Source organism: Electrophorus electricus, chromosome 10 (genome assembly GCF_041902795.1).
Source record: "Electrophorus electricus isolate QZ-2024a chromosome 10, ASM4190279v1, whole genome shotgun sequence".
Lineage (NCBI taxonomy): Eukaryota > Metazoa > Chordata > Actinopteri > Gymnotiformes > Gymnotidae > Electrophorus > Electrophorus electricus.
In genome coordinates, this window is record NC_137506.1 from 16,585,777 (window position 1) to 16,597,157 (window position 11,381).

The following is an 11,381-nucleotide window of genomic DNA, read 5'->3' on the forward strand; positions in this document are numbered from 1 at the left end:
GTATGTCTTCACATGTGCACATGCTTGTGTGTGAGGGTGTGTGTGCATACATTCATGTGTGCACATGCTTGCGTGTGGCTACATGGTTGGGTGTGTGCGGTCAGTCAATGTAAGAAGTCTACCTAAAGGAAGTTTGCATGGCTTTTGTGTTATGAAGCAGTGTTAAATATAAACATACTGAACTGTATTCATGTATGGCATTCAAGGCTCAGAGAAAATGAAACTTTTTTTCATTATTATTCTTTAAATAATGTTATGCAATCATAAACAATTCCTAATTTAACTTCAACTCCATCGACACTTGATGCGAACTTGTAACCAGTGTAACCAAAACCAGTGTAGACTAAATACACTGCTTTATTTAATCAGCTAAAATATAGCACATTTTTGAAGTGTGATCTAAACCTTTTGCTTGTCGTGAGTTCTTCAGTTGTATCTAATCCTTGCAAACTCTTTAAAAGCTGTATACAGATACTCTGTATAGTGGATCTATACAAATGACAGACATAACACTGTACATACCTCATGGCAGCATGTGCAGGAATGTGTAGGAACCCTGCTCACACTGCTCATTGGGGCTGATTTTGAAGTCGGCACAGGTTATTGGCTTGGGAATTGTTCTGTCATGTTTAGAATGTTGATGTGGATTGATTCATTTGTAGCACTGCACGAGCAAAAGGATATTCTGTTCAGGAACAGATGGTATTTTCAATGTGTAGGCAAAATCTATTATGCAAATATTTGAGGATTTTCTTCTGCATATATAGTCTTTCGATGTTAACCACTTATGTCAAAGGAAATGTTTGCTGGGCTATGGTGAAGCCACCCATTTACAGAAAGGTTTGATCATTTTATTTTCCTAGTATATTTTGAAATGTATGACATGCCTATATTCTATATTAAAGCTGAACTTATATATTTAACCAATATTTTTGTATTTTACTCTTGGCAATAAATATGCTATATACTTACTGTACCTGCAGTGTATGAATTAAGTCATTATTGTCTGTTTTAAACGATAAGGAGATCTAGATCATAATCTTAGGTTTTGGCTTAGACTGTCATAGATAGCATGATGCATGTATGCATGAATATTTCAGGATAAATTCCAGAACAGCTGTTTTTTCCCTGTAGTCTCAAATCAAGTGGCAGTGTGTGACCGAGCTGGTGCATGTGAAACCCTGCTTTCAAACAATGCACAGCATCAACAGGCGCTCAATTCAACGGTGTAATATATCACAAAAGGTGTGAGAGAGAAGGCCTCAGGGCACCTCCCAGTAAGAAAGCGGACTAGTCGTGCTGGTTGGCACTCCTTCCCATGTGGCACAGCCGAGGCCGGAACCTGACCACCTGCCACGGGGTGCATGTCGGTACCACCAGCCATGCTTTTTGATGAAATTTTACCTCGAGGGGAATTCCAGCATTCTTTACCAGGATATGCTCCAAAGATCTTTTCCTTTCTGTTAGTTAGAAATTAACAGGCAGTAAGACCAGCATTTGACTTGACACATTGCGCAACACTGAACAGCGATGCAGAAAGATAAAAACAGCTAGTGGGCCTGAGCGGCTCCTGTGCAGAATGCACACACACGCTCACATACGCAGGCATACACACACACACACACACACAAACATACACACACTTTTAAACTCTAGCCTGGTAGAGGGGTTGTCAGTAGTAGTATAGCTATGTGAAGAGTTCATAATGAATCAACTCATAGTTAAGTGAACATAGATGGTCATCTAACAACAGGGCCTGCTTACAAAGACTGGATATTGGTTAGCACCAAGGAAACTGAAAAGTGGATCAGGGTATCTGCTGCTGGATCTGTGCCTGCTCAGTTTTGCTTTGTATTTAGGCCATTGGTAGAAAAGAAACTGGGCTTAATCAGAGACAGACATATAGTGCTGTCAGACCAACCTTGAATCTTGAACACACACACACACACACACACACACACACACACACACACACACACACACACTACCCTTATGCACACTCCTTCCTTTACTGAGCAGTTTTCTTCTGGTGGTTAATCATTGTTTCTGACTGGAAACAACTTGTAAACGGTGTTGCGCATGTTGCATGTTTGTCTTCCAGGTGTGTGTGTATCTGAAGGCATGTCAGTATGCATGTGATCTCTGCCCTGATTGGCTGCACAGACCCAACTGCACATCTTTAGTTGGAGTTGTTTGCTTACACACTGGCATGGCCTCGTTTATTCAAATGGGATTCATCCACAGTGCCGAGTGCTGGATCCCCCCCCAACACACACTCTCGCCTACGAGTGCGGAAGCACACACTGCCCACAGATCTCACACGGCTGCTTCCTGGCTCCATGTCCATGGGTACACACACAAAAAAACTCTGCCTCATCTCTGGAAATGTGTGCGGTTGATTTTATTAACATTTAGAAAGTCATCATAAGGCATGCGCTAAAATGCTCCTCTACTTCTGATATAAGCGCTCTTTTGAATCCTCAGAGATTTGCCATTAAGGCAGAAACAATGGCTAGTAAATAATGCAAAAAGCTTTCTGTTTGATGACTGAGGCATGACTGAAGTCTCGGGAAAAACGTCTGTACTTCATTTCTATGCTAGACCTGTTCCCATCTATTGCACACAGACACACCCACTCACTCACTGACCCATTCACTCATTCACTCAGATGAGCTCTCCCAAGATATGACACATAGGTAAACTATCATAACGATTAGTGTAGTATATCAGAAAAAGCGGCTTAATGGTTGACCAAAACACTAGTAGCAATATGAGGTGCTCTGCCGTAATCACAGATTTTAATTCCCAAATGTTATCTCTCATTTAATTCACTAAACCTTGTGTTTCCTTCCTCAAAGTTTATTTTCTTCTATTGCTTTGCATCCTGTTTGCATCCGTGGGTCCAGGAATAGAACATGTCATCTTTCCCTCATGGCCTTGCAGGAACAGGTTAAACGTAAACATTGATACTTTGGCGTAAAACACACATGTATAAAAAACAAAGTAAAAAAAACAAACAAAAAAAAGCGAAACAAATATATTTCAACAAACAAATATACTTAAACAAACAAGCTATATCCAAAGAGTAGAAACATCCATTTAAATCTACTAGAGTCATACTTGCCAAAAATGCCTCCTGAAATTATAATACATTTTATTTATATAGAACCTTTCACAAACCCAAGGTAGATTTACAATGCAACAGCATTTAAAGACAAAAGTACTGTTGAAAGGGGAAAGACTTCAGCAGATACTTGAAGGAAAGACAAGTAGTGATTCCTAGAGAGAGACGGGTGGAGAATTCCACAGTTTATGTGCTACAGTGTATAAATATCTGCTACTCACAGAAGGGAGCTCAGTTCTGAGCAGGTGAGGGGGGTTGTAGGGACGAAGACACTTCCTAAGATAAACTGCGGTCTTCCTATGAAGGACTTTGAAAGTTGTAAGGAGTAGTTTAGACTGGATACTTGATGTAACAGTTAAACCAGTTCAACCCACTAAGAACAGCGATGATGTAACCAGATGTTGAGGTTTGAATAAACTGTAAATGGTTGTTAATGGTTTTAGTGGGAAGACCAACAGAATGGTAGAAAATATGAAGGCATGGAAGTTTCGGCATCGCAAAGTGTGAGTAAAGGCCAGAGGCGTGTCACATTACGAAGATAAAAAATAGCGGAGTGAGTTTTATAATGTGAGCCTCAGAAGTGAGTGAGGAATCAGACTGCATAGCAATGAGTGAACGTCTCACTGATACATTCACTATATCAATTGTGTAATTAGACAGTTCAAGTTTTCTGGGCCCAACTGCATCTGTTCAACCAAAGTCACACAGACACACAAAATCACACAGATTAAGAATTTAGTAAACTTCATGACCAAGTTAATATGCTATTAGCATAATCAACAAGTATTTATGTATTTGAACTTTAGCTTCAAATGTATTTAGCCTTCGATTGAAATTACAACATAGGTGACAGCATGAAAGCTGCCCATTGCTTTCTCAGTGTTAAACAACACAAATATTTCAGAACTCTGTCACCACTAATGAGCAGATAGCTGTGTGCATGAATGCACACTGCAGCTGTTTGATAAAACTGACTGGCCAGCACAGTACCCGCTGAAGTAAATATTTAATTCTAGTGCATGTTGCCATGGCAACGGTGGTTGCATTGTCACAGGGCTTCACATAGGAGATAAATTATGTTTTAAATTTATGACACCCACTCACAGCTTGAATGAGAATGATTTAACCTTGAAAAGCTTGCATCAGTTCTTATTCGCAACTTATATTTCACTTGTTTTTGCCTTGCATCTTTTAGAAAAGATGCCTGCAAAGCTAATTGGGTGACAAGCATAATTTTGTAAATTAAAATGAAAATGGACTGTATGCATATTTTATGAAGTTTCATGTTGTAGAAAGTGATGTTTGATGTGTTTCTCTTGATATTATCATGTCGTTCTGTCAGCTATTACAGGTTTTATATTGTTTACGCAAAACATTTCTGTCATGGTGGCTTAAAATTAATCAAGGCATATCCAACATCAGTAGTAGTAGTAGAATAATTTTAGAATTACGTATTCACTTGTTCCTTTTATTGTAAAATGATACAAATTATCCTACTAATTAAGATAATTTTATGATAAAGTTGAAACTGTTGCCTCACAGAAACAGAAAGGTAAATATTGCAAATGAATCAACATTTACGAAAAGGCTAAGTAACCAAATGTTCTGAATGGTACTGGTTTTCGGTATCACTGGCACTATATGCAGTATTAAGCATAGTACCCACTCCTATGGCATCCTTCTGTGATTCATTAATTGACTGAATACATTAATGCCTAATTAAAGATTTTTTAAAATGTATCGTTATAACAGCCTGAAGCATTGCTCAGGCTGCTGTCAAATGTTATGTGTACATATACAGTGGTCAGCCATAACATTAAAACTCCTTGCCTTGTGTCCCCCTTGCAACATCATCCAAGGCATAGACTCCTCAAGACCTCTTGAGGTGTTCGGTGGTATCTGGCATCAAGATGTTAGCAGCAGATCCTTTGAGTCCTGTAAACTGCAAGGTGGGGCATTCGTGGATCAGACTTGTTTTTCCAGCACATCCCACAGATGCTCAATTGGATTTGGAGTCCAAATCAGTGCCTTGAACTACTACTATTACCAATGATACATTAGATTTATATAGCGTTTTCAGTAAACTGAAGATGCTTACAAAATGACAGAGAATCAAAAAATAAACACAGTCAAAAGAATCCTGAACAGTGTGGAATTTGTGAAGGTAATAGTTAATACTGGAGTTAATACCAGGGAGAAGAGTGTTGCAATAATCAAGGCAGCAGAAAACAAAGGTGTGAATAAGCAGATGGAGAGAGCAATGCTCTAATCTTTGTGATGTTACGCAAGTGGAAGACAGAAACTTTGTATGAGAGAGTTGAAGAAAGGAACTCAAACCATTCCTGCACAATTTTTACAATGTGGCAGGGTACATTGTCCTGCTGAAAAAGGATAATGCCATTATAAAATACTGTTGCCATGAAGGGTTATACTGCAACAATGTTTAAGTAGGTGGTACATGTCAAAGTAACATCCACATGAATGCCAGTACTCAGGGTCTCTCAGCTGCCCAGACATTGCCTAGAAAATCATACTGCCTCCGCCAGCTTGCCTTCTTCCCATAGTGCATCTCTTCCCCAGGTAAGCAGCGTACACACACTTGGCTGTCTGCATGATGTAAAAGAAATTGCGATTCATCTGACCAGGCCCCTTTTTTTCTAGTGCTCAAAGTCCAGTTCTGAAGCAGCTTCGCATCCCCAAAGGCTGCACTGTGTTCTGACACCTTTCTAGCATTTCAGCAAGAAGAGCTACAGTAGCTTTTTTTGTAAACATTCACTCTTTACAACTGGTCTAAGCAAATTACACTATACTCTGTAAGCAACAAAACATTCCCATACAATAATTGTTATATATAGTTAGTCATGCCTTTTATTCCAGATGTTATTACACCTCCATCACCATCATCCATCATCCATCACTATTCCTTATCATATTCATTTTGATGTGGGGTTTAGAGGCCTCCAAGGCTCTGCGATCTAATGTCTAATCATAATGCATGATGTACTTTTAGTGTAAGAAATTTCATACTTAGCATTATAATTTCTTTCCATCTACAGCTGTTGAACCTATTTTCTATCTACATTTTTATCACCCTGAGGTGAAAACACCTGTCCCAAAAACCCAGATCAAGCTTAGCTAGATAACTCCCTCATTATGACAAAAACTAGTTAGTTTTCAGTTACCAAATGCTAAAAATAAACTTCCCCATTCCTCGATAATGAGGACATGGTAGGCAAGCAAGAGGCTAAACTCTGGTTTACCTGAGATCTCAAGATTTCACATCCTGTTAAAACAAGCCTTTTGAGATGGTCTAGAGTGGTGCTTGTGCGTGACAGATGGCCACTGCCGGCTTGCGGGATTTGCGATGGCACGCATTGCTGTGCGCAACAAAAACACTGAATCGAATCTGAGCTGATAATATGGAGAGTAGCTATGATCGCTGTGCCTCCAGCTAAACCACACTAAATAAATGCATTCGTAATAGCTGTGGCCCATGTCCAAGCAAGCTCCACCTTCAAGTCCTGCCAAACATTTTTATATTTGGTAACAGCTTTCATAAACATCATGAGGTCGCATGATGCTTTCCTTTCATGGTCATTTATACATCAGTGCAATGCAGATGTCACAAAAAGCTCTCCTTCCCACTGGTCACGTGGTACGGCCCACCACGTGCAATGGGAATTCACAGTCTGTCTCGTTTGTAACCACACCTATGTTGTTTAGAATACACCTGCACCTGGTTTAGTCTCGTTACGTCTGTATGTATTTATACCCCTGATGGTGTTTGCATCGTTGTCAGTCATTGTTCTTGTTCACATTGTTCATGTTAGCCGTGTTCATATTCGTGTTCACTGTTTATGTTGCGTGTGAGTGCCGGTGTCCCTATGGTGAGTTAATAAATGTCTGTCTCCGTCGAGGGAGTCTGTACATCCTGCTCCTTGCCCTGCAGCGCTCGGGCCGTTACAGAATGACTAACCACCACAGGACGCCTATTCTTTCTAATAGACTTTCTACAGGGATGCGCTCAGGGATGCTGCTTGGATCCCTGGATGTTGGGGATAGGACCACGGCTGGTGTTTGCGGCCACACCGGAGGAGGGGAACGCCACATGGAATTTTTTTTTGGGGGGGGGGGGGGGGCTAGGGCTACCAAGCCAGGACCACGAAGAGCTGAAGGGCTCCACAGGGACCACAGTGTAGGTGGTCTGGTGGAGCCTGCTAGATCCCTGGCTAGCGCGGATGTAGCCTGGGTTCTCCCTCTTCTGAGTATAGGCCATGAGTACAGGACGGGTCTGCCCAAAGACCTGGAGGAGGACTGTCTCAGGGGCTCTCCTTGGCAGGCTGGCGACAGAAGGACTGTAGCCTGTAGCACCACACCCAGACCCAGGGCAGACGATGCCCCTCTGCATGTCCTGTTGTGCCAAGGACACGCCTCCAGCACCTGCACTTCCAGCGGGTGCTGCGGCGAAGCGCCTTTTGTGTTTGTCTACAGGTGCATCTACTTGCTGTTATGTGCACCCACTGTACAAGTGGGTGTGATAGGTTGTTTGCCCAGGCTCAGTCCCTCCAAGGATGTTGTCACCACTGAAAGTCGTAGCCGAGCCTCTGGACCTGCCGCTGAACAATGCAGCCGGGCCTTCGGAGCTGTTGGACCCACCATGGAGCACAACTGGACTGCCTGGGAGAGGCATGGACTTTGCCTTTCCCCCTCATGTACTGAGAGACCTCCCCTGCTGGTGGCTCCTAGCCCGCCAGGCTTTGCTATATATGTTCTGTGTTTTGTGTGTATATATGTGAATAGCGGCCTGGGGTACGCTGTCCTCGGGATGGACGCGGCGGGAGCTGCACCCCTTGGGACAGGGTACTGTCACGGAATGCTCCCCTTCCCCCTGGTTACGTGGTATGGCCCGTTGCGTGCAGTGGGAATTCACAGTCTGTCTCTTTGTAACCACACCTATGTTGTTTAGCACACACCTGCACCTGGTTAAGTTTCATTATGTCTGTATGTATTTAAACCCGTTGGTGTTTGCATCACCGTCGGTCATTGTTCTTGTTCATGTTGTTCATGTTAGCCGTGTTCATATTCAATGTCACTGTTTATGTTGCGTGTGAGTGCCGGTGTCCCTATGGTGAGTTAATAAATGTCTGTCTCCGTCGAGGGAGTCTGTACATCCTGCTCCTTGCCCTGCAGCGCTCGGGCTGTTAGAACAGAACAACCAAAAACCCACTATAACATTTTTTGTCTGTAAGTCTTAAGATATCACTTAAAATCAATATTTATTCAATACTTATATAAATTCAGTGCTTATATATCACTTAGTTGCTTCAGTGAATGATTTAATAACTACTCTGAAACATGAAACAACTATGAAACATGAGTGTGGAAGGAGAATCTGGACACATAAGCCAGTTCTTGCAGTGTAAGCACTTAATACTGGACTGCGTAAGAAGTAGTAGGATTGTTTTTATAGTTTTAATTTACAATGTCCCTGAGATGCCTTTCCTTAAATGAAGTTATTCTCAAAAATCACAATTGCATTTCCTTGCATTCCTGCAGTAGCTCAGTTTCATGGGAGTTTGTTGCCATGTTTTCAGTCGGATAGGAGCTGCTGTCAGAGCATCACTCTGTTGCTAGAAGCATGTAACACTGCAAAACCAGTCTCCCCACTTTCCTTCTTCTCCTACCGGATGGATGGATTGTGTTCAAATTGTTTTTATCCCTGCTGCAATCAGGCCTAAATTGTTGTGCCCTTTGGTGATCTGTAACATCCCCTGGATTCTCCTTGTGTAATTGTAAGGGCAATGTATTTACTGATAATGAAGTGGATAACAAGCTATAAACCAGAAACACAAGGATGATGACATAATGTGTTTGTCATGCACTTTGTACAAATGAAATAAAAAGCATTTCACATGGACAGCAAGTAGAATTTAACAAATAAAAGGTGGCAATGTGGTGTTTGCATATAACAGTCATATTTATGAAAATAGCTACTTAAACCTCACAATAAAATCTAACTGGGCTTTTGAAAGTTTTTGTATGTTGATGATGAGTGCTTAGTTATTTATGGACTGTGTCACTCTTCATTTTTTTTTTTTTGCTTTTACACCACAGCTGGCCCTTTTTGTAAAAAGAGAGAGAGGGCTGAAAGCATGACCCATCTCTCTCTATAAATATTACTGCAAAGAACTGCCCTGCCCTCCACCAGATCCTAACTGCAGAGATAAGAATATTTTAAAAAGTTTTCCTACCTTTTCTATCACACACAGTACAGATGGTACAGTGCTGCATAAACGCTCTTGTACAGGAAATCCCTCTTTGTATACTGTTTTGCTTGGGGACCTGGCAAAAATGTATTTTTAATCAGCATTTTGTTTGCTTTATTGTTACAATAAATCTTCTGGGGTGGCTGTAAGGTTCTGCTAAAAGTGACTGCTATTTAGAATACCTAAATCTGTATTACTTGAGAGAATACTAATAAAAGGATTGTCATGGGTGTTCTCATTACTAAAACAGCATTAGAGAGAGGGCAAACTGCCTTTTAACCTTTTAAAGGAACACCAGCACTTTTTAGCGTAATTCATATTTTCCATATTTAGTCAATTACCAAGGACAATAATTTCATTGCTTTCAACAGAATAAAAGACTCAAAGACTTGGGACTTAGAGGACTTAAAGCAAACATGAAAACATTTTGAAATGATAGACTTCTTTAATAAAACTTCCTTCAACTTCTTGAAAAGAAGTTACAAGAACTTCATTAATAAAAGAAAAAACAGAGACAAAAATTCAGCTGCAGGCTGTCAGCTGTGCATTACATGCCTTTGGTGATAAACAGTCAGGTGACTTCTTTTTCCAAGCGCATCTTGAGGTAGTCAGTCACATTGGTTATAATGGGCTTTACAGCTTCATGCTGTGTACCTGACTCAGTACCATCTATGGTAGTTCTTGAATTATTAGCAGTGATTACTAAATAGAATTAATTCATCACTCAGCTTGTTCATACATTCTTGATAGTAGTTGTTATTAGGCCTTTCCTTAAGAAACCACATCCTGACCGCTCTGATCTTTCTATTGCTTACCAACACCTTAAACCTTTTAAGCAGGGATAACAAAGTCCTTCATTCCGGTTTCCTGGAGTGTCATGGCACAAAACCATCAGCATGATGCTTCTGGTGGCCAATAACCAACTGCTCGCTTGGTTGGTATTGTTAGTCTTATTGTTAGTGTCACAGCACTTGACACTGTCTAACAATGAATGGGCTTGAAAACATTCAGTTTAGATCAACAGATTCTCACCTGGTTTTGATCTTGAATGCCCATTTATTAGTTTACATTTAAAAGAGCCTAAAAAAGTGTAAAATGGGGTTCCACAAGGCCCTGTTTTAGACTCCTTATTGTTATCCTTTTATATGCAGCAGCTTGGACATATAATTGTGACTCCAATTTTATTCATTTTGTATTGACTTACTTTCCACATTGACTACAAAGTCTTGGTAATATTGCTGAAGACATTTATGGCTTAGCTCCATCATATCAGGCTGATCTCTTGAAGTGCTACAGGCCATCCTGAACACTTTGTTCAGCTCAGCCAAGCCTTAGGATTGCTTGCAACTTGTTTTTGTAATCTTATATAGCTCCTAAAATAGAATCCCAGAAAACGAATGTAAACTCAAAAGACATTTTAAAATCCAGATTAAAACTTACTTGTTTAGGTTGTTATATTTGTAACTTATCTCTTTTTATATTATATTTGGATTTTTTAATTGTTATTACTACTTTGTAGTAATGTGTTGTTTTTATTATTAGCGTACTTTATCGTCATATAAACTTTTCTAAGTAAAGCACTTTTAGATTATGGAATCGCAAAGTGCTACATAAACAAAGATTATTATTCCAATGACCCACCATAATTAGGTGTACGTATGAAATGCAATAGACAAGCACAATGATGCTTAAACTATGTAACGCACTTAACTTATTTGCAATATCACATTGTTTCATTATCGCACAAGAACTTTCTGTGAGTCTGTGAGCTCTCCAGTTTAACATAGTCTCCTTCAAAAGAACTGATCTAGCTTTGTGCCACAATTGATTTTGATAACCTAACATAACCGATAAAGGATCATCGGGAGTTCTGTTTCGTGGTGTTTGTTTTGACTTATTAGCAGCATGTATAGAGGTCATAACGTATCAGTCACAACTCTAAATCAATGGACGCCACATACATGAGCGCACGTTGTCACATTTTTCCCCAG

The 11,381-nt window shown here is 40.4% G+C and overlaps 1 protein-coding gene across 2 annotated transcripts in view; it reads left to right on the forward strand.

The window, feature by feature from the left end:
• The window catches only part of syne3 (spectrin repeat containing, nuclear envelope family member 3), a 21,041-nt gene extending 20,065 nt beyond the window's left edge, over positions 1-976 (forward strand). For both annotated transcript variants that reach the window (XM_035532912.2, XM_081721920.1), the window contains one exon: positions 1-976. This exon is cut by the window's left edge and continues 1,593 nt beyond it. The gene's annotated coding sequence lies outside the window, so the exon portion shown is untranslated.
• The last annotated feature ends 10,405 nt before the right edge of the window (positions 977-11,381 follow it).